The sequence below is a fragment of the Cavia porcellus genome, unplaced genomic scaffold, assembly GCF_034190915.1.
Source record: "Cavia porcellus strain 051 isolate PalLab524CR breed Dunkin Hartley unplaced genomic scaffold, mCavPor4.1 scaffold_15, whole genome shotgun sequence".
Lineage (NCBI taxonomy): Eukaryota > Metazoa > Chordata > Mammalia > Rodentia > Caviidae > Cavia > Cavia porcellus.
The window spans coordinates 14,723,022-14,743,827 of record NW_026947498.1 but is presented as its reverse complement, the minus strand read 5'-3'; positions in this window follow the sequence as shown (position 1 = coordinate 14,743,827).

Here is a 20,806-nt window from a genome sequence, read left to right as displayed (position 1 = left end):
ATGTGAAAATAGTGAGATGACAGTCAGCTACAAAGAGAAAAACTTCAAGAGAAATGAATTCTGCAGACACTATGATCTTGGATTTCCACCCAGCTGAACATATTTTTGTTGATTTAGCCATTTCATCACTCATATCACAAAATATCTCTTATCACATATAAGAGTTATAAGAGTTCTCGCAAATGAATACGGCATGAACAAAGCACCAAACATTATCATAGTCTATAAAGAGAAGGAAATAATGGATGGACAGCATCCATCCTTAATTTAGAGGCCATTGTTAACATCTTTCAGGCACCAAGACTTTGGTTGAGATTTAAGCGGAAGATGATTTGAAGACGCTGATATTTGACTTGCTTACTAAAAAGCAAGATAAATTTAGTGGAAGATGAACTATAAAATATAAAGCCCCTAAAATGGGACAAGCTTGGCATGTTTTGGAATGAAAATGCTAGGTTAAGAATAGTCAATGAGCATGGGGGAATCTGTGGTCTGAAATGAGGACCAATCGGGGCTGGGCCAGCTGTCTTTGAGGTTTGTAGCCAGGACATGTAATTTAGTTTACATTAGCACATGAATGGTTGCCCCTTAGTTATGCAACCCTGCCTTGGATCCAGCTGATTATGAACTGAAACCTCCACAAGCTGTGAGCTAAATAAACATTTTCCTCTTTAAACTTTGGGTGTTGGGTATTGTGTCCTAACAATGCAAGAAAAGTAACTAAGCCACATATGAAAATATCTCTTATCACATAAAATTCCAAGGTTTGCAGAAGCTCGTGTGTCAGAAATAAAGGACAAAAGAAACTATTGTATAAAATATGGTACTATCCTTTTATCCTTCATGAAATCACAAGGTTTTTATAAGCTTTGTGATAGATACTAGAGAGTATTACACAATAATATTAAACAAATTTAAACAGGGATTCATATTTATCGACTTTCAATTAAATGTCAAGCACAATCTTTTTTCTATTTTGGTTGTCCAGTAAAACAATAGTATTACTTTTCAAAAAGCTCCACGTTAATTATATATATTTATTTAGCACTTATGATAGGCCAAATAAATTGCATGATTATTCTCAAAATATGTCAAAAATTCTCCAGGTTACTTTTCATAAAGTTTTTTTTTATTTTTTATTTATGTAAATGACATTTTATGATTGATTAATGTGTATTTTTCAGACTTAAGATGAGCCCCTCACCATGTTTAAAATCTTACTGGAAATAGTTATCTTTTTAAAAGTTAGAAAATAAATTGATTTTTCAAATTCAAAATAAGAAATTTTAAAAATTCTAAAATAAAGTACAACTCATTACTCATTAATATTCATGAAATCTTCATTATTAAAACATCAAGTATACATCAAATGTTTGATTTTGTTGATTTGAAGAAAAATGTCTTAATTTTTATTATTAAGTGTTTTAATGTCAAATTGAAGAAACCAAGAAAGCTCGTTCCATCTGCTGCTTCCCTTCCCCTTCTCCCTTCAAATCCAACTAGGTTAAGTTTTAACTTCCTAAAGGCCATAAAACAAAGGCCTGAGGTAATAGCTCCTGACATCATGGGTCTTCCCTATCCAGAAGCCCCATCACAAATTGTGTTAATTGCATCAGATTGTATTAGATTGTACATTCTTCACAAAAATAGCTTCGTTTATATCATAGTAATACCTGTAACTGTAAATGTGTGTCTTCCTTTTACTATGGGTAAAAGATTGATATGTTAATCAATGCTCTCTGTAAAGAATTGTAAAATTTTACCTAATCGATATGCTAACCATTGTTGCCTTCTACAAATAGAACGGTTGTGGTGCTAAAGTAAGGTAATTAAGGTTGTTAATTGCTGTTAGACTTTTCTATTGAGGAGGCCTTGTGGTGCGAGTTTCGAAACTATGTGCAGCTCCACCCCCACAGGAACCAGTGTTCTTAAACAGTTAAGACAAACAGTCTTAACCTAAGACAGATCTCTCAGTCATGAGACAAACGCCCATTCCTAAGAAATGCCACCCCTTCTAGGGAGACACTCCCTTGCCCCACTAAAAAAACCCAATCCCTTAAGGACAGCTCACCATCAGCTCTGCTCTAATCGCTATGATTGGCTTCTGTAACAATGCTTGCTTGCTTGCTTTACAGTTTTCATCCTTAAAAACACCAGCCTTGCCCCAACTCAGGGTTCTCCGTTTCCACCTGTTTGGAGGACACCGTGTACACGAAATAATAAAAACCCCTTTGTTTTTTACATGAGAGCGAGGCCCTTGGAGTCTTCCTTGCAACACCGGTCTAACAAAATCAAGTACTTGATTTGAAATGTACTGTCTGGATTTGAGCATATTTTTGCTTATTTCCTGTGGTTTGAACATCTTCTTTAGAGCCTCTGTTAAAATTTAATTACTAATGTAATGGTATTTGATGGCAGGACTTTTAAGAATTGATTAAAGTATGGGCCATCTACTATAATAAAAAGATTAATGCCACTGTCATGGCAATAACTTTGTCATTAAAATGAGCTCCCTTTCCTGTGTGTGTTCTCTGTCTCTTTCATGCTGATTTAGTCTGCTCTTTTGTTACGTTATGATGCAGCAAGCAGCTTTCTTTTCTAGATGGAATCCTTTTTATCTTGGACTTCCCAGTCTCTACAACTGTAAAAAATATTTTCAGAGCTTCACAGATTATCTAGTTTGTGGTATTCAGTGGCAGTAACAAAAAAAAATAAATTGAAACCTTGACAGCAAATTGGCACAAATTAGTAAGGTTGTAGCTACAACAAATACCTGAAAATGAGAAATTACCTGTGAAACAGAGAAGCTGGAAAATTCTGCTGCAGCAGGCTTGAAAAACAATTTCCATAAGCAGAGCATTAAGGGAATTCTGGTCAGCTTTTACAAGGGAGTTGGGAAATTCTCAGACTTCTCAGAGATTCCTTTAGTGGTCATAATCACAATGATGGTAGACAACTAGACAGTAAAAGTCTTTCTGATGACTGTCTCAGATAAAAATGAGGATAAGGTATCGAAAACTGTAATAAAGACCATCCTTGCTATAAGAACTCGGTGGAATGCCAAGTTCCATGTCCTGGAGGGTATGGAAGATATAAATTAAGAGTGATGAACTAGGTCATATTTTAGAAAAAAAATATGCAGCCAGAAAGAATTCACACTGCCACATGACTACTTTTGCTGCATGAGATGTAACAAAACTGTAAATATTTAGTGATAGGATTTTTAATTAAAATGCAATCAATTGGAAAGTTTTGGAAAATCTGAAATGTGGTCATTAAAATATTAAAAGCATACATGGAAGAAAAACTACTAAGGGTGTGCTTAAATGATAAAAAAAGGGGAGGGGGAACAGGGAGGGGTGTTTTTTAATTCATCAAAACAATGGGAGAAAGACTGGAAATTTCAGGAGTCTCTCCCATCACTAGTTGAGATCACTAGTGGAGCAAAGGGAGCAGGTCAGGCTACTCTTCCTAGGTTCATTGTGCAGGGCCATCTTGAATGTCTCAGGTCCAGTGCAGCATTTCTTTATTATCCCACCTGAACTTCAAGTAACCCTGTTTGAGGTTTGGCCCACTGCTCCAGAAGATACATGTTGTAAAGCTTGGTGGCATCTATCAGATTCTAACTCTGCAAAAATAGAGAATTTAAGATCTGTGGCAGCAGTCTCCTCCACCCAGGTTTCACAGCATGCTGAAATTATCAGAAATCTAAACACACATTCCCCACAGAAATAGAGCTGCCACAGAAAGTATTAACTAAGCCAAAATCTAGTAGTGTTTTAAGGGTAAACCACACACAGTACCTCAGAACAGTAAACTATCATCAGTTTGAGATAGCTGAAAACATGAAATTCCAACATGTGGAAACTTCTAACTCCAGCAAAGCCGCATGGATGGGGCCTCCCTAAGACTCTGAGCTCCTAGCTTCCACATCAATATGCCAAGGGTGGGTTCATGTACTCCTCAGATTTAATACTTAATGTTGATTTCCATATTGAATTTTAGACTTATTCAGCACAAGTTAGTCCCTTTTTCTTGGCTATTTATTCCTTATGGAATGTGAATGCCTATCTCCTGTTTCATCATTATAATTTAGAAATACATAACTTGTGTTTATTTCATATGCTCATTGACTGGTGTGAACTTTCCTGAAGATGAACGGTGCTTTCAATGTTACCTGTATCTAATTCAGATGAGACTCTTTATTTTGGAATTTTTATTTGATACTGGGATGAGTTAATACTTGGGGGGTTATTGAAATGGAATAAATGTATGTTTCATGTGTGAATGGTATAACTTTTCCTGGGTCAGATACATAATATAAGGATTTTGATTTTTCTGATTCAAATTTCACAAGGAAATTTAAGTTCTGTTGTGATGACACTGGTTCCTTAAGTGTGATTAAGACAAGAATAAATTAACAGTATTGTTATGAGAAAGGGTTAGTTATTAAAGGAGTAGCTTTGTTTTAAAAGTGAGGTTCCTTTATGCATGCTTTATCTTCTTCCAAACATCTCCCTGTCTCATACAAGCTAGCCTGTCCATTTCTTCTGCCGTGTTACAATGCAGCATGAAAGTTCTACTAGAAACGTATTTCTTGGCCTTCAAAACTGTACATCAAATAAATTTCTATTGTTCACAGATTACTAAGGCCATAGCATTCCATTTTTACTACTAAATACAAACTAATCTAGTCCATTAGGCTACACCAATAAGCAGTGTTCAACTGAGATCAATACTGGGTAAAATATTGTTTGTAATGCTTGAAAAATGGTCTTGTTTGATATCTGAAATTGCTGTGCCTATTGAAAAAGTTTTTCTTTATTTAATTTCCTTACTTATCATTATTTATAGAAAATATTAGATTGATAAATCATTTCTATGTATTACCATATTTCTGTAACTTTGCATTTTTGAAAGAAAAATGCCAATTCAATAACTTGTCTTACTATAAAAATTTCAACTCTTTCTGTGTTGATGGCATTTTTTCCCATGACTTCACATTGTCCTTTTGGAGTTGTAAATGCAAGAAGCATGGATTTAGGGGATCTTCAATACTAGCTTTTGTTTGAGTATTACAAATATGTTTTCAGGCCAGATTTAATTACTTGATTTTGAATGTTTTATTCATACCCTCTCATTGTTCACTTTTAAGAGAAATTTATACAATCTTTCCTTAATCCTTTTATCAGAAGGTAAGAAAATAATTTTGATATATATGTATAGACAAAGAGAGAGAGAAAATCTAAATCCAAACTTCAGAGAAATAGTATAGAAAGAGTAGAAAGGGAAATAAGTATGATTTACTTTCCTTCTTTTAAAACTTTCTTCGGAATTTATTTCTCACTAGAAATATATTCAGCTATCTTGTTGATAAGTACATATACATTATTTGACTTCTAAGAAAATATTTACTATAAAATATTTTGAATTTTCTTTATTTCTAACATCAGGATTATGTTCCTAAATAAAGAAAAGAAAGTAATTAGTTATCATCAACAGTGCATTACACTGAGAATCAACAAGCTTCAAATATGCATTCAAAGCTAGCCATCACTGAGGAACACAACCTATAATCAGTACAAAGCCATTTTGCAGAGTAGGTCAGACATAAGTATGGCAATTCATCATGCCACAATAATCTAAAACTGTGAAACATAAACTATCTTTTTACAAAAGCCAATCCAGTTACAGAAAGACAGAGAAAGATACCTCACTATATTATTTAAGTATGACCCTACAGTAGAAAAGGTTGTGTACAAACCACTCAACCATTTCCAAAGCCATCAGTGAGTCTTTGAAAATGCCCTCAGGTCTGTCATGGCAGCAGGAAAACTATTTGAGAAACGCCTCATCTTCTCGTATTGCTGCTCTCAATATTGCAAAGAACAACTTTGATTATAAGTTTCTCCTCTAAATCACATTCTCTGCTACATTTTTTCTCTTCAGTTTGATTTTACCTGCATTATAGATTTGATTTGCATTGGAAAAGATCTACAAAATTATAGAGAGCCAAAAGTGTTTGGTTTATTAACTCCCTATAAGAGCTCTCTATTGCATTCTTTGAATAATAATGATAACATTACTGACAGATTTATACGGTTGTCCAGTGTAATATAGTGTGCCCTATATTTTTATTATCTATATATTATATACTGCTATATACGATACTATACTGTATACACTACATAATACAGTTAAATAAGAAAAATATAATTATTTTTTCCTGTTTTTCTAAATACAGCTAAATTATTGCTTTCTCCATTTACATAACAATTATAATGTCATCTAACAATTTTAGCTATTGAAATCATATAGAAAGGACTATTAGATTAGTTCTTTTATTAACTATGGGATGAAAATCAGAAAATATCTTTGTAAGAAAAAATATAATTAGAATTTGAACAAAAGTTTTCAATAAATACACACATATCCATTTTAACAAAGTACTCCGAGGAATATAAAATGACTTCACAGGAGTTTTTTTCATCTTCCTTGAGTGTGATTTGTGCTTTGTCCTATTGTTATTTCTGTTGCCTTGACCATGAACACCACCTTTAAGACTGAAAAAATGTATTACTCTGCTTATACTTGCTGAGATTTAGAACATCAATTCTAGAAACATGTAATGAGATTTCCCATGAATATAGTTATTCACTAACTTTCTCACAACTATCAATCCAAAATCTTCAGCATTACTGTTCAACTATCAATCCTGACATCTTCAGCATTACTGTTTCAAAACTCAGCAATCATTTCCTCATTGAAAAATACATTAAATCGATGATTTGCTATACATGGATGTAGTTCAGAGAGTATGAGTATCACAATATCCTTGATCTGTGAACACAGGTATGAGAGTTCGGGTCATATATGACAGTGAATTTTTTGACAACATGCAGAAAAAGAGCTTCAAAAATCTTTGTAGAAACCTTTTTATAGCTGATTCTTCTCTTGTACCAGGAATTGAACTCATGAGCTCATGCATAGAAGGCAGGCACTTGAGCCACTGAGCTAAACCCCCAGCCCTAAAGCTGACTTATTTTTCACTGAATTAGAAGTGCAAATGTACCCAATAAGACTCCATGAGACCAGACAGCTGCCAAAAAAGCTAAAAAAAATATGTATTTGGAACTGTGACATAATCAAACTCTATACCTCACAAAGACACAAGAAATATCTGCTTAAAAATACAGTTGGAAAGGAGACAGCTCTTTCTGTACTCTGGACACTGACCACCGTCATAAAAATACATTCAGGAAACAAGGTATCCTATAAACTGTAAACCATCTAGAACTGACTAACATAGCTTAAAAATAAAGTTTTAAATTACCACACTGACTCTCAAATAAGTTAACTTCTTGTATAACCAAACATCATAATTTTATATTGAATTTACAAAAAAATCAGGAAAATCTGGCCTACAAATGCTGAATAGACTGTAAACAAGGAATGTTATTAAAGACATGAAAACCACAAAAGGTCAGCAAAATGGTAATTCCATCATTGTGAAAAAGTTATCTAATGTGAAAAATGTATTGGGTGGATTTGACAGGAAATTGGAACTGCAGAAGCAAATTCGAAATGACTTTGAACATATGGTAGTGGAAGTTATTCAGTAAAGACTGAAAATTGAATTTATCATTTGTTTATGGAACATTATTAACTAACCTAATGTAGAAGAGATTTGAGTTCCACATACAGAAGACAGAAAAGGATGTAACATATTTAAGAAGCAATATTCAGTTTCTTAAATAAATCCTAACCAACATAAGCACAAAAGCATTGCCTCAAGGTAAATCATAATAAAAATACTAAAAATTAGGAAATAAGATGGTGACTTAGTAAAATACTGCAATGAATATCTGTGCACAGAAAACAGAAGTTTAAACAGCTATTCAAGATTTACAAGAGCTAAAGAAGGCAGATAATAGGCCAAAGTGCTTGGTTTAAACATAATGAAGAGAAAGGATGCATTGGAAGACAAGGAAACAGTTGCCAGTGTCACCTTTCAACCACATTAAAGCAGTGTAGAGAACCATGCCTCCCACTCAGGATGGAGAAGGAATTCAGACCTTAACTGAAAGCCAATTCTAGGCATGCCACTGTGAAAGCTAGAGAGCCCAGCAGATCCCTACACACCTTACCACAAGCCCAAAACATAGCACGTAGAGGTCACTGGAACTGCATTAACTCTATGATTGACTGCCTTACCACCTATCCCATAAACTGGGACAGCACAGCAAGGCACGAAAGTCCATCTGAAAACAAATTTAGCAAAATACCTCCCTTTGGAGCTCAATACTAGGTCCCAGGTGGTGAGACTCCAAACAGGCAGAAAGCTAAGGTCTCTATACCCAAATTCCAACTTCAAATTGGAAATTTACTAGAACCTTCTGGCAGTCAGGAGAGAGCTGCATGACATAGGACACACTTAAATTTGCCATGCCTGGATGACTGCATAGGTGCCCGTGACTGTGAGAAGGCGTGATGCAGCTGTGCAGCAGCACTGACAGCAGCCTGTCTCTTCTGCCCAAGCTCATGTCACACAGTTACCAACGCTTCCAATGAAATTTCTAGTCCTGTCCTGTATTTAGTTTAGTGGAATAAGCTGGTATTTTAGGCTGCATGACTTCTAGTTGCAGCATGGATCTATGTGGACCTCTGAGGCTTAACAGGCCTTCAGAGATGTGCAACTCAGATATGTTCCAGCTTAACATCAGACTTGGCGACCTAAGAGTGACTTTAACAACATCACCTCAAATTTGGACAGCATAGCCTACAGCAAGACTCATTCACTAAAGTGAAGGCATGAAAACTGGCAAAGTACAAAGCCTTGGAATTAAGTTCTGGGGTATAAAACTGACCACAGTGCAGATGTTTACACACCCTTTCCTAGGACAACGCCCATTGACAGATCCCTTAAAACAGCACTACTATCACACGGTATTTATATTTTATTTTGAGTTAGCATAACCTGTGATATGTTCCAAAAGCTTACTCAGCAGATGAAAGCCCACAGCAGTGTGGGTCTTCATCTTATCCCATGATCTGCTGACCTTTACTCCCAGTGGGTTCAGGATGCGACCGATTTTGTAACGCTGTTGGTCACAAATGTGACTTAGCATTGTGAGGCTGTCTCTCCATAGTCTCATAGGTAAAGGCTGGCACCTATGGAAGAGCTATCTGGGTTAACCCAGTCACAGGGAGAGGCTTAGAGGAATGGACTATCTTTTTAGATTCTCTCCTGGGTTATGCAGAACAGTAGAGCAACTATAGATCCGGGCAAATCTTGAATTTCAGTCACAAACAATATAGACTCGTTTCCTATTGGATCAATATTAACTGAGCCATGATACATATAAACTAATAGGGTAATTGTAGTTTGACTCACATTGTACCCACACTGTACAAATTACACCTGAGAAACAGCCTCACTAGCAACCCACTCAAGACCCCTCCTAGAAATCTAAGAGCTTTTCTTTTTCTCTCCCTCTCATTCCAATAAAATTCCCCTAAACTCCTTCTTCAGTTCATAACTTCATTCCTTGATGTTGATACCACAAACTCTGAATACTTGACATCTAACAGGTGAGAATTACATTTTTTAAATATGTAAATGCTATTGCTTCAGGTAAATAGCTCCTAACCTGTTAGATGTGCCAAGTTCATGTCTTGAGGTGCTAAACAATGAAGTCAAGGAAAAAGGAAGCTAAGAGAAGAAAATTTCAGTAAGCGAAAGACCCTGAGAGGTAGGAGGCATCCTGAAAGTGGGTCATTGCTGAGGCTCTTGTACAGGAATTTTTATACAGTAAAATTATATTATAGGTTACCTAGGGTCAAACTACAACCATTCCATCTGATTATAAGTACAGTTATGCACCAGCTAGTGATATTAGAGAAAACAAGTTATTTAGCAAAGGAACATAGCATGGAGAAGAAAAAAGGCACTCCGGAAGGGATAGGAGTGAGGATCAGAGTGTTCTGGCCATCTATCTACAAGTTGCTTGCATTGTTTCTGCTGTTCATTATAATTGTTTAGTCTTAATGGACCAATATCGCCAAGGGGGTTCTGATTACAATAGAGCTCTGAGCTCTGTTATCTCTGGGGAAGTTCTCAGTCCTAGCCCTTCTGTCTCCATTCTGGGGCTTACGTTCTATCAATTCAGCTTCACCCACAAACCTGGCTGGTTTGCCTCATCTCTGTTATGACTCCTTCTCAGGCCTAGTTCCTGTCTAACCCCCAACAGTCTTACCTAATGCAGAAGTCTGTATGATTTCCCCCTCTGAAGATATATCCCTAACTGCCAGTGAAATGGGCAAACAATACCCAGGTTTATTCCTGCTGAAAGGGATCGTTGTCATGGTGAGCAGTTAGAGATGCTCCTTAGGGGAGTCCTTCTGGAGGCTCTCAATAATGCAAGACATCTTTTTCTTTGGCTAGGGATAGCTTTAAAGACAGAGGAGACAAAACCAAGTAGACATTTAAGAATAGAGGGTTGAAATAATACTGAGAGACTAACAAGAATGTCCACCAGTAGGAGCTCATAATGGCCTTCCACATAGAGGACAGGGACAGAGTTGAAGGGGCCTTTGCATGAGACATAGCATTAATTTGTTGTCGGAGGTCTTAGTATTCCAGAGAGACATTATCTTGAAGAGTTAAAACATTCAGGAAACCCCTCTTGCCTTGTCACTCGGTCAGAACAACCAGATGTTCTGACCTGATAGGGAAGTTGTGATCCAATGTCCCCCAAAATAAGAGCACCGTAAACTATCGACCCTGCCAGACAGGATATGAGTTTTCAAAAACATCAAGCCACCTGCAGCAGATAGCTCACCCACCATGAAGCAAACGACACGAACCCTATTAACCAATGCCATCTGCTTCTGTAACCGATGCTTGCTTTGCGGCTTTCGGCTTTATATATCCTGCACTTTCCTACTCGGCACTCTCTCTCCCACTCCCCTCTCCCACTGGAGTGCAGTCACAGGGTCCCTCGCATGCGTGGACAATAAAAACCCCTTAATTTTTCATGAGAGCTGGATTCTTGGGGCCTTATTCGTGACGGGGATCTTATAATCTGAAGAATCAAGAATATATATGCTATATTTGGCCTTTGTAATTGCAGAGGTAATGCCTTGTGCTGGCATGAAAATATCTAAGGTCATCCAATTCTGTTGAACAGCCTGCCTCATTAACTTCACTTTGACCTTTAAAAGTGGTTCATGTTATGGTGTCATTTAAGGCCCACTGGGTAGAGCTGGTTAATGCTTCTATATGGTGCATGACATCCTTTAACCCCAGGGAAGAAACAAAACAACAGCAAAACAATCACTGCAGTGAAATGCACTCCGAGACCACCATGGCTGAAGATGGAGTAAGCTGACAGGGAGGTGAGCCCTGGCTGGCTTCAGATTTCTCTCCACTCACAATGGAGATGTCTATGTTTTGTGCTGACTTCTTAATGAACCAATTTATCTCAAATGGAATATTAATTTCTATCTAATTTAGGGGTCTATAATCATTTCTCCCAAGGCCATTTTCCAAATATAGAACTGAAATTCTCTAAAGAAGTTGCACCTTTTTGAAAGATCATCCAGAGGTACCTGGGTAGAACTACAGGACTGAGCAGAGATGGAAAGTTGTCATTTCTAGGAACAAAATTATTTCAGGGTATTTCAAGGACTTTAAAACTAGTCATTTAGATTTCAGCTTGGTAGCTTATCTAAAATTCTGGTGACCACAAATTAAACCTCTCAAAATGTATTACTAATCTTAACACACATCTAAAATAACAGGAGCTCTTGTACAGCTGGAGATTTACAGAAGGACATAGCCGTGGTCCTGATATACTCCATTTTGTCTCTCTAGGGATGTGGTCTTTTAAAGTTATTTTCTTATCTCCATTTCCTGCAGACAACTATGTCATACCAGGAATAAAAACTGTCTCCCCAAGCTCTAACAGCAGAGGACCCACAAAACAGGACCTGCAATTAGACTACAACCTAGCCATGATTGTTGTGCTAGGCATACTTCATGGCTCGCCAATTTTATTTTTCCTCTAAATAATCCTAAAAACATAGCAGAAAAACTAGTGTTTATTTTGTCTTCTAAGTTTGTTCAAGCCAACATAAACTAGTTTGCTGCTTAACTACAACTTTTCTTTTTCTGTTAGTTGGACTTGAAAGCAATAAGTAGCTAGATTTGGTCTGCCAAGATCCCCAAAGTAAGGCTTCAGGTTAGGACAGTGGTAACACTACCCTCCAACAAACCTAAACCTATGAACCATATAAAAAAACACCTGAAAGCTGTAGAAAAGAACTTCCTGCCTTGCACTAACTCACCTGACTAATGCCTTCACCAGTGCTTTACTGAATGTATTGATGTGCTCTCTTTGTATAAAGGTTCATGTAATATTTTCCACCTCAGATCACATTGCTCAAGGTAATATAAATCAATGTGCCCAGGTCAGTGTTTTGCATATTTTGCTCAGTATAAACTATTTAGTGAATTTAAAGCAGTTATTATTTTATATCAATGTAATTATAGCTGAGTTGACTAAAGCTAATCAAATTTGTTACTATATATGAGAATGAATTTCATCTGTATTTTATGAAATCATTTTGAAGTACTCAGTTGATTGTTAAAAGAAACAATATCAAAGATTGACTTCCCCTTTTGTTAAGAATTTTTGGAAGTTAATTGTGGAAAGAGAAATATTTGGGAATGAAAATTTTACATCAATAACGCTAGAAGGTAGATTTGAAAACAGTTCTTCCATTCCATGAAAGTTACCTCAGGCCATGTTAGTACAGAGATTAATTAACCTTTCAAATAAATATATCAATATAAAGGTTACTGACTGGATGTAATTGGCAACCATGGTAAAATTGTGCATGTTTCTTGGACTGTGAAGAGAATCCTTATAGAAGTATGCACAAGTTATCAAAAGATTTGTTATCAGAAGTTCAAGCTGCTGGTAGGTATATGAAGGGAATGTATTTGTGTCATCTCACTCAGTATAAAACAGGTTCAGAAGTACATGATAAGAAGAGACAGCCTTTGTTTTCAGAGAGACAAAACCAAAGTATACGATAGAGTTTCATGGTCAAGAACGAGCCTCATTTGCATCAGCCAAATTTCTTTTTTTGTTTGTTTGTTTGTTTGTTTGTTTTTATCGGTACCAGGGATCACGACTACCTGCTTGCAAGGCAGGAGCTCATGCCGCTGAGCTAAATTCCCAGCCCCACATCAGCCAAATTTCACAATGGGTTTCTCTACAGATACCTTGTAATCCTTACACATGTCTCAATTTAAACTTTCTTAGAGCTCTCTTCCCAGAGAGAATAAATCACTCCTATAATTATATCTCCATTCGATTTTTCTGCAAATTCTGAACATACCAACTACTAAGTGATAATGTGTATACATTTGTGCAATTTTTTTCTGAATATATTTTGAGCACTTGGTTTAAATAATGATGAAAAGAAGATGAGTATCTATATTAACATTGTCTGAATATGTAAATTAGGCAGTAAATGGATAGAACGGAACATCACTGTATTTCTTTTTTATTTTCATTCGTATCTTTTGTATTTCCATGCTTGTCTTCTTTCCCTGGAAAAGCATTTTGCTTTATTTATCCAAATACATCCTCCATTATGGTTCTTTCATAATTCTAATCCACAGGAGTAACCCTCCTCTGATAGCCTCTAACATAATTTCATATAAATATTGTTGTTTGTTAGAGGTTAAAAGAGCTTTTTCTTTCCTACACATGAGGCACTGGGAATTGATGAGTATTTCAGCCATATGCTCTCAAACTGTTTGCTAATCTCAAACCATGGTCAACAGCAGAAGGAAAACCATGCAACAGATTGAGCTATCCTAATTGTGTATGCATTAACAGTCTTGGCTGAAATTTCCACTTGTCTTCAATGATCTGGTTTCTCTGAAGAAATTTAATTGTAAAATTATTTCATGCATCTGTACTCCTACTCCTTTCCTTCTCATCTATCCCACCCATACAAGAATGTAAACATGGACAGGATATGTTCTGTGACTTGTATGTGGTATTTTATCGGATTTAGTCTGATTCTTACTTTGCTGGCCTTCAAATATCATTCTTGCTTATTCTCTTGAATGTTATAAAAGTCTAACTACAACAATCGTTTTCTTTCTGAAATGTTCATTTTCATCATTGCATTCATTGTTCTGTGCTTACAGTCACAGCTATATGTCATTCCAAGGAGGATATAAAAGAGCACTTAATACAAATGATTAAAACAGTCTGAAGGACTCAGCTGTTGATAGGCAATGGAGGAATCCAAACAATCTTTTTCAGAATGAGTCCTAAAATTGCACAAAACAAAAAATGGTGAACATCTCATATGAATGAAATTCTAACAATGAGTTACCAAAAAATTACCCTTTCGGTCTCTACTAGATTTTCCTATGTCTTCAGCTCTCCACTAAGACCTAAAACACAGGCGAATGCAGCACTTTGATCTTGTCAACATGGAAAATGACTAGAGGAAAAGCTAATCCCTGAATTCATATCTAAGCAGAGAGGCAGCAAATGCCATCTTCATTTTCAAAGCTAGAAACCAGTCATCATCTTTATGTGCTTCTGTCACCCTTTGTACAATTTTATCTGCAATACGATGGAAATTTCAGTGGAAAAGGAATATTTTATGAATAGAGAAAGTTATTTTTTTTTATTTTCGCATGATGCCCTTACTACTAACCTATGATTTTACTAAATCCAATTGTGATATTTTTTCTGCAATAGAGCTTATCAGAAATACAATTCTTCAGAAACTTCAATAAGCCCAGCTCCTGAACTGTTTCCTAAATTATTCTTGAATGAGCAGTGTTTCTCTCATTTCCGTGACTCATGACACACTCTCAACAATTCTGAGGAGGGAAATAAGACTTGCAACTTATCTGGCAAGAAAGAAATATGTCTTTTTCAAATGTCAAAAATCCTAAGTATTAGTTACATCTTTGTGAATTATACTAGATTATGTCCAGATAAGGTTCTAAAGATTTTTTAAAACTTTCACTGCATTTACATATAAGCAATTTTCAGAAAGAAAGAGGGAAATGAAAAATGGTGGTTATTTGCACTCCAAGTCAAATTGAAAAAATAAGGAATATATGTATGTTAGCCACTCTTGAAACATAAATTCGGTTGGTAAACATCTATGTTATTAGTGTAGGAAGAATTTAAAAAGTGAACTTATTTTCAAAGTAAAATTTTCTACGTTAATTTATGTTTTCTTTTAAATACAAGTGCTTTAAGATTATAAGGGTATTTTGAAGCCCGCTGTAGTAAACTTCTATTCCCCACTTTATCTACAAGGAGGTGGACTTACAACTCCTTTCAGTCTAGGACAAGGCTACCTTAACACCCTACTCACCTCAATACAGTGATAATTTCCTGCCATGTTGGGAGCTGGTCAGGCTGCAGAACTTTGAGACAAGTTTACAGAAAAAGATTATATAAAGGTAAAATGAAAATACAGTTTGCGGAGTCCAGGAAGTCAGAACTCTATTGGAGGTAAGACAAAGACTTCTCTGGATTGCCAATATTTGTTGGATTTCAGACAGCTTTAGGGGGCATGAGACAAAGTAAAGAGAAAATCTGAGGTAAACACAGGAAACCTAGCAAGGCTTTGTGAAACAAAGGATCAAAGACATTCCAAGCAGTAAATCTTGGTAATTAAGGAAACTTTCATTGCTAAGGTTGGCAAAAGAGCCTAGAAAGGAAGTGAGAGCCTATAGCCTGACCTCATCTGCCTCAGCTGGGGTGTTGTCTTCAGAGGACTTGGTCAGCTACGGAACTCGTCCTCAGCATTCCCATGCTCCCTATTGGACAGATTTTGTTTCCTGAGACAATATTTGTGTCCACTTCAACACTCCACCTTACTTGGTTGCCCTAGGTCTTACAGGGCTAGGCCTCTTCTATCCACCTCATGAACAGACAAACCCATTTGGCCCTGCATACGCAGGACCTCAGATTGTCCTTCCCCTCCGGTACAACGTTCGCCAGAGGTCCCGTCTGGGGATGCCAACCACTTTCTGCCTCTACTCAGTTCCCATTTTATCCACTGGATGTGACTCTGTCAGTGCCTGATTAGTCATTTCCTGTTCCGTCTTTCCACCCCTGCCACCATCAGAAATCCTATTTTAACTGAGCATGCCTAATGTGAAAATTCAAAATGCAAACTTAATTGCCAGTCAATAGCAAACAGCAGGGTTGAGAAAGACAAAAGGTGAAATCAGAATTATCCCCTGATCATGTCAAAATCACTAGCCATGAGACCTGAGAAGAAAGGGGATCCTTGTGATTCAGAGGAAGATGCACATCTCTTCACTATAAACCTAAACGTTGTGCTCTCCTGCATTGCCTCCTTAAGAGTTCTGTGCATCAGAATCACTAAAAGAAAGTGAAAATAAATCCAGATGGCCAAGTGTGCACCAAAAACAGCTGAAAGAGAGCCTCCCAAGAAAGGAACCCAGAAGGCATATGTTACTATATATTATTGTACCTACACTTGTCCAGTCTATCTAGAAGCCCTTTTCCTGGTATAGCAACTTTATGAAGTTGCATTTTTGCATTTTTTTCTACAGACTCAGTGTCTTACATCATCACAAAAATGTACTTGAATCTGAATCGAACAGATAAATCATTTATCTAAATATTACAGGAGCATCATATTACATTATGCATTAAAATCATCTTTTGTACAAATATTTTCAAGTGTAGTTGCTTCTGATTTCACAGCATATTGTGAACGCTGTAACATTAACCCAATAATATTTGATGTTAGGTTTTATCTCACATAATATTCAGTTTGTCTCAAAACTGTAATTTCTGTAATCTTCTCAAAACCGTAATTGTAGGAATCTGCTGCACCTTCATGTAGACATGTAAAAGTCTGACTTCATACCTAGTTTAGACCTTCAGTTTAAAAGTCTACTCTGGCTATCATGTGGATTGGATGCGAGAAGGAAAGTAGTGATTTGAAGACTACCTGAGCCATAGCCATTCAAGGAAGAAGTAAAAATGATTCACAGTTGTGATACTGAGATTTAAAAAAAGCTAATGGAATTGGAAAGTGGACTAAAAGTGGACATTAGATCGACTGGACGTGAAGGCTAAGAAACAAGAATAACCATGCTCCCAGGAGCCCTGACTTGAGAAAAGAGCAGAAATAGCGCTATTAACAGACGCAGAGGATTCCAACAGTAAGGTCAGCCGTCCATAGCTGATTTCCTAAAGCAAATTTGCTCTGTGCTTCTTCATACTTCTCTGAAACTGGCAGGATTCTAGGAAGCAGCTTCACATGAACATGTGGATGATTATAAATGCACATCCACATAAGATACAGATTGGTTCCACCTTGATGTTTTGCTAAACTCAGCTCCTTGTCCACATAACCAAATAGTCTTGTGTTTTCACCTGCACCTTCTTCCAGGAAAGTCTTCACTTCCTCATCTCTCCCAGTTCCTACTCCATAACTATCCAAACAGACTCCCTATGCCATGTCTAGGCCTAGGTGTAGCATCACCTACAACCAATGTAGGATGAACTCAGACCTCTTCTAGGACAAACGAATCTGAGTTTTAATTGCCCAAAGACCTTCAAGTGATTCATGTTTTCCTTAAAGATTTACAAATACTGTAGATATATGAGTCTTTTTCATCTTTAAAGGGTATCTTTTCAACTTTAAGGACTATTTCTCCCCCAAAATATCTTCCTGACATACAGACTCATGCTCAGGTCTGCTTGTGGAAAAGTCAAAGATGGTCATAGTTTCAGTAATAAATGTAGATGCTACATCATGATCATTTCCAGTTTATGAATCTTTACCAAACTAGCATCATCATTGTAACTCATCCACTTCTGACTCACAGATTGGAAGACTTTCATTTCCTGTTTCTGTCTCTTTCTCCACATCCCTGTCTCAGCATCCATATGATATCTGTAGATATCAGTTAAATGCATAATTATCAGCAGGATTTTATCTGGAGATTTTAAGGAACTCACTTCATCATTCATGATTTGTGTTATTCCATGTGCTTGATTGTCTTAGTGTGCCTGTTCATTCCTTTCCTACAATTCTTTGTCATTTCTCAGTTGAGTGGTTCTGTGCTTTGCTGAACATGAATGTCTTCAAACTATCCTTTTATTTTCTGCTGAAGTCATTTTTTTCATTTTCTGTGATGCTTTGAAGATGTATTTTATGTCAGTCACTTGGGGAAGCTTATGTGGCTCCTTTTCCCATCTTTTTTAAAAAAAAAATTATCTACTCTATCCTCATGTGATGAACTGTCACCACATATGGAACTTGTGAGATAAAAGGCTGGGCCTAAACCATAGAAAACTAAATTTGTTCAACTTGAGAGCAAGTGACACTTCCACTTCCAACAGCAAGTCAAAAGCACAAATTTAAGATGGAGTAAGAACAGTATCTTTGGAAGTATGATTTTGAGTGATTTCAGGAAAATTTAAAGGTAAAGAACTGGACAAGTTTAAGAAAGTTCCTAATATAGTACTTAGAGACTGTTGAACACGGTGATTCAAGGGTCTTAGGTGAGTTTGATTCACAAACTAATAACATGGTAAGACAATTCTTTTCCCAGATGAGCAAAGTATTTGCTTGAATAATTTGGTTACCAAAAATTTCCAATTCTGTATCATTATTTAGTTATTTTTAATTTGGTATTCAAACATAAGAATGTTCTGTTGTAAAGTTATTAGCTGTCTTAGTTCTGACTCTGTTCTGTTTAGATGCTTTACTGGCCTGAATGCAAATTTTTCTCATTTTCCTTCTCTATGAACTTTAAAACTGTCACTCATCTCTAAAATCTTTCTAATGCTCAAAGATTGATTTCAAATTTCTTGAGCGATTTTTACCATGTCACTTGAGATATTTCTTTTTTATTAAAAGAATCTTAAAACACACGCACATGCACATGCACACAAATGAAGGCGATCAAGAGATGGGTGGAGAGGGAAGGAAAAGAGGATGAAAGAGATGAAAAAAGGACTTAAAATGTTGATGCCCATGTACAAACTTCCCATAAGTAATGTAAACATTGTGTGCCACACACATGTATTAAGAAGCTAAAACTGAAAAAAATATTTTGACATATAATTTTGTTCTCATAAGAAATGAAATTTGCTAATGGCTTAATTCATTTCTTCATGGTTTTGTCATTACAAAATATTTACAAAGGATATTTCTTTGCAGGCTTCTAATACACACAAATGCATGTGAACACATGCTTGTGTATGTACGCTTGCTTCTATTTCATACTGAAATACTGCATATTTTAACTTACTCAACTAGAAAGAATATGTACGGGTTCAAATCATGAAATTTTATAATTGACTATTTGATTTTTAAAAGATAATTTGTGTTATTAAAACAGGGTACCATTGGCTACATCATGAGAATCTCCATGTGCTTTTCAGATTCTAGCATGGATACTATAAACCATATATACTTAATCTGACTCCAATATTCTAATTCCAAACAAAATGTTCAATGGATTTCCCTTTCAATTCAAGTAATTTATTTTGGAGTCTGTGCCACTTTAAAAAAAGGGGGAGCACAAACAGGACACTGTTCATGAAGGCAGAATATGAAGCAGTTTGGAAGTCATTCAGTGAAATCTAATTTTAAAATGCAAAATCAAAGTAGGAGACAAGAAAATAAAATCATTTCCATTCCTCTATATGCCCAACAAGTTTGAGATTATGACTTTACTGAATTCTTAAAGGCTCGATCTATTACCATAAAATATTTGTGAGCAGATATAGCATCATAAATGACAAAGATCCAAGTAAATTGTATGTCAAGAAACCCTAGATACCATTATGAGGATCAAGCATGGATCCTGTGGATAGTATTTCCTCTGACTAACTTGCTACCAACTTCAGGTATTGAGTGCTAGTTATTGATTCTTAAGACTTATTTGTAACAAATAAGCAAACTAATATTTTATAAATTAAAATTTTGTATTGGAATATTTTACAAAATCTAAGATTAGATTTTCATCCATGCAATCAGTCCTTTATTTATGTTTTATCATTTATATATTTGGGGCACAACCAGTACCATATACATACTGATAAATTGTGTTAAAAGTTACTTCCTTTCAATTTCTGGGGCACCTTTTTTCTTTCTCCAGTTTATGATGGAAACTACTCACAAGCTGGAATTATGTCTTCTGTTGGAAATGTTTTTTCCTCTACACTGAGCATTATATGCTTATTATTGTAAGCCACTTCCAAAGGACTGACTCATTAATTCAAAATTTGAAAGTGAGTTTGTAGATCATAGAGTGGAATTCAATATAGCAGTAGAACTTCCACATCATTCTAAATTTATTACAGCACTTTATTATAGCATAACTGTAGAAGTTCTTGACACAGAAAAATTATACAAAAGCCATCTTATAAGTGCTAGTTTTAGACAAGGAGAGCTATATTCCAAAAATATTTATGCACATTAACAAATGAAGGAAATACAAAAACAAATGTGAAACTAAGATAGTCAACAAAAATGTCTATTCTTTATCCTGATATCCTGCTCATCAAATTCTAAGTTTAAATGTTATTCACCAGTATGGCTTACCATCAGATGATTGACCAAATTTATACACATACTGTACCATTTACATTATAATCCAAGTTATAAATTATATATTTAGATATTACAAATCTCTTTCTCTAGCGAATGGTGAAAACATTAAATTTTAATTATTTTATCTTTTCCAAACATTTGA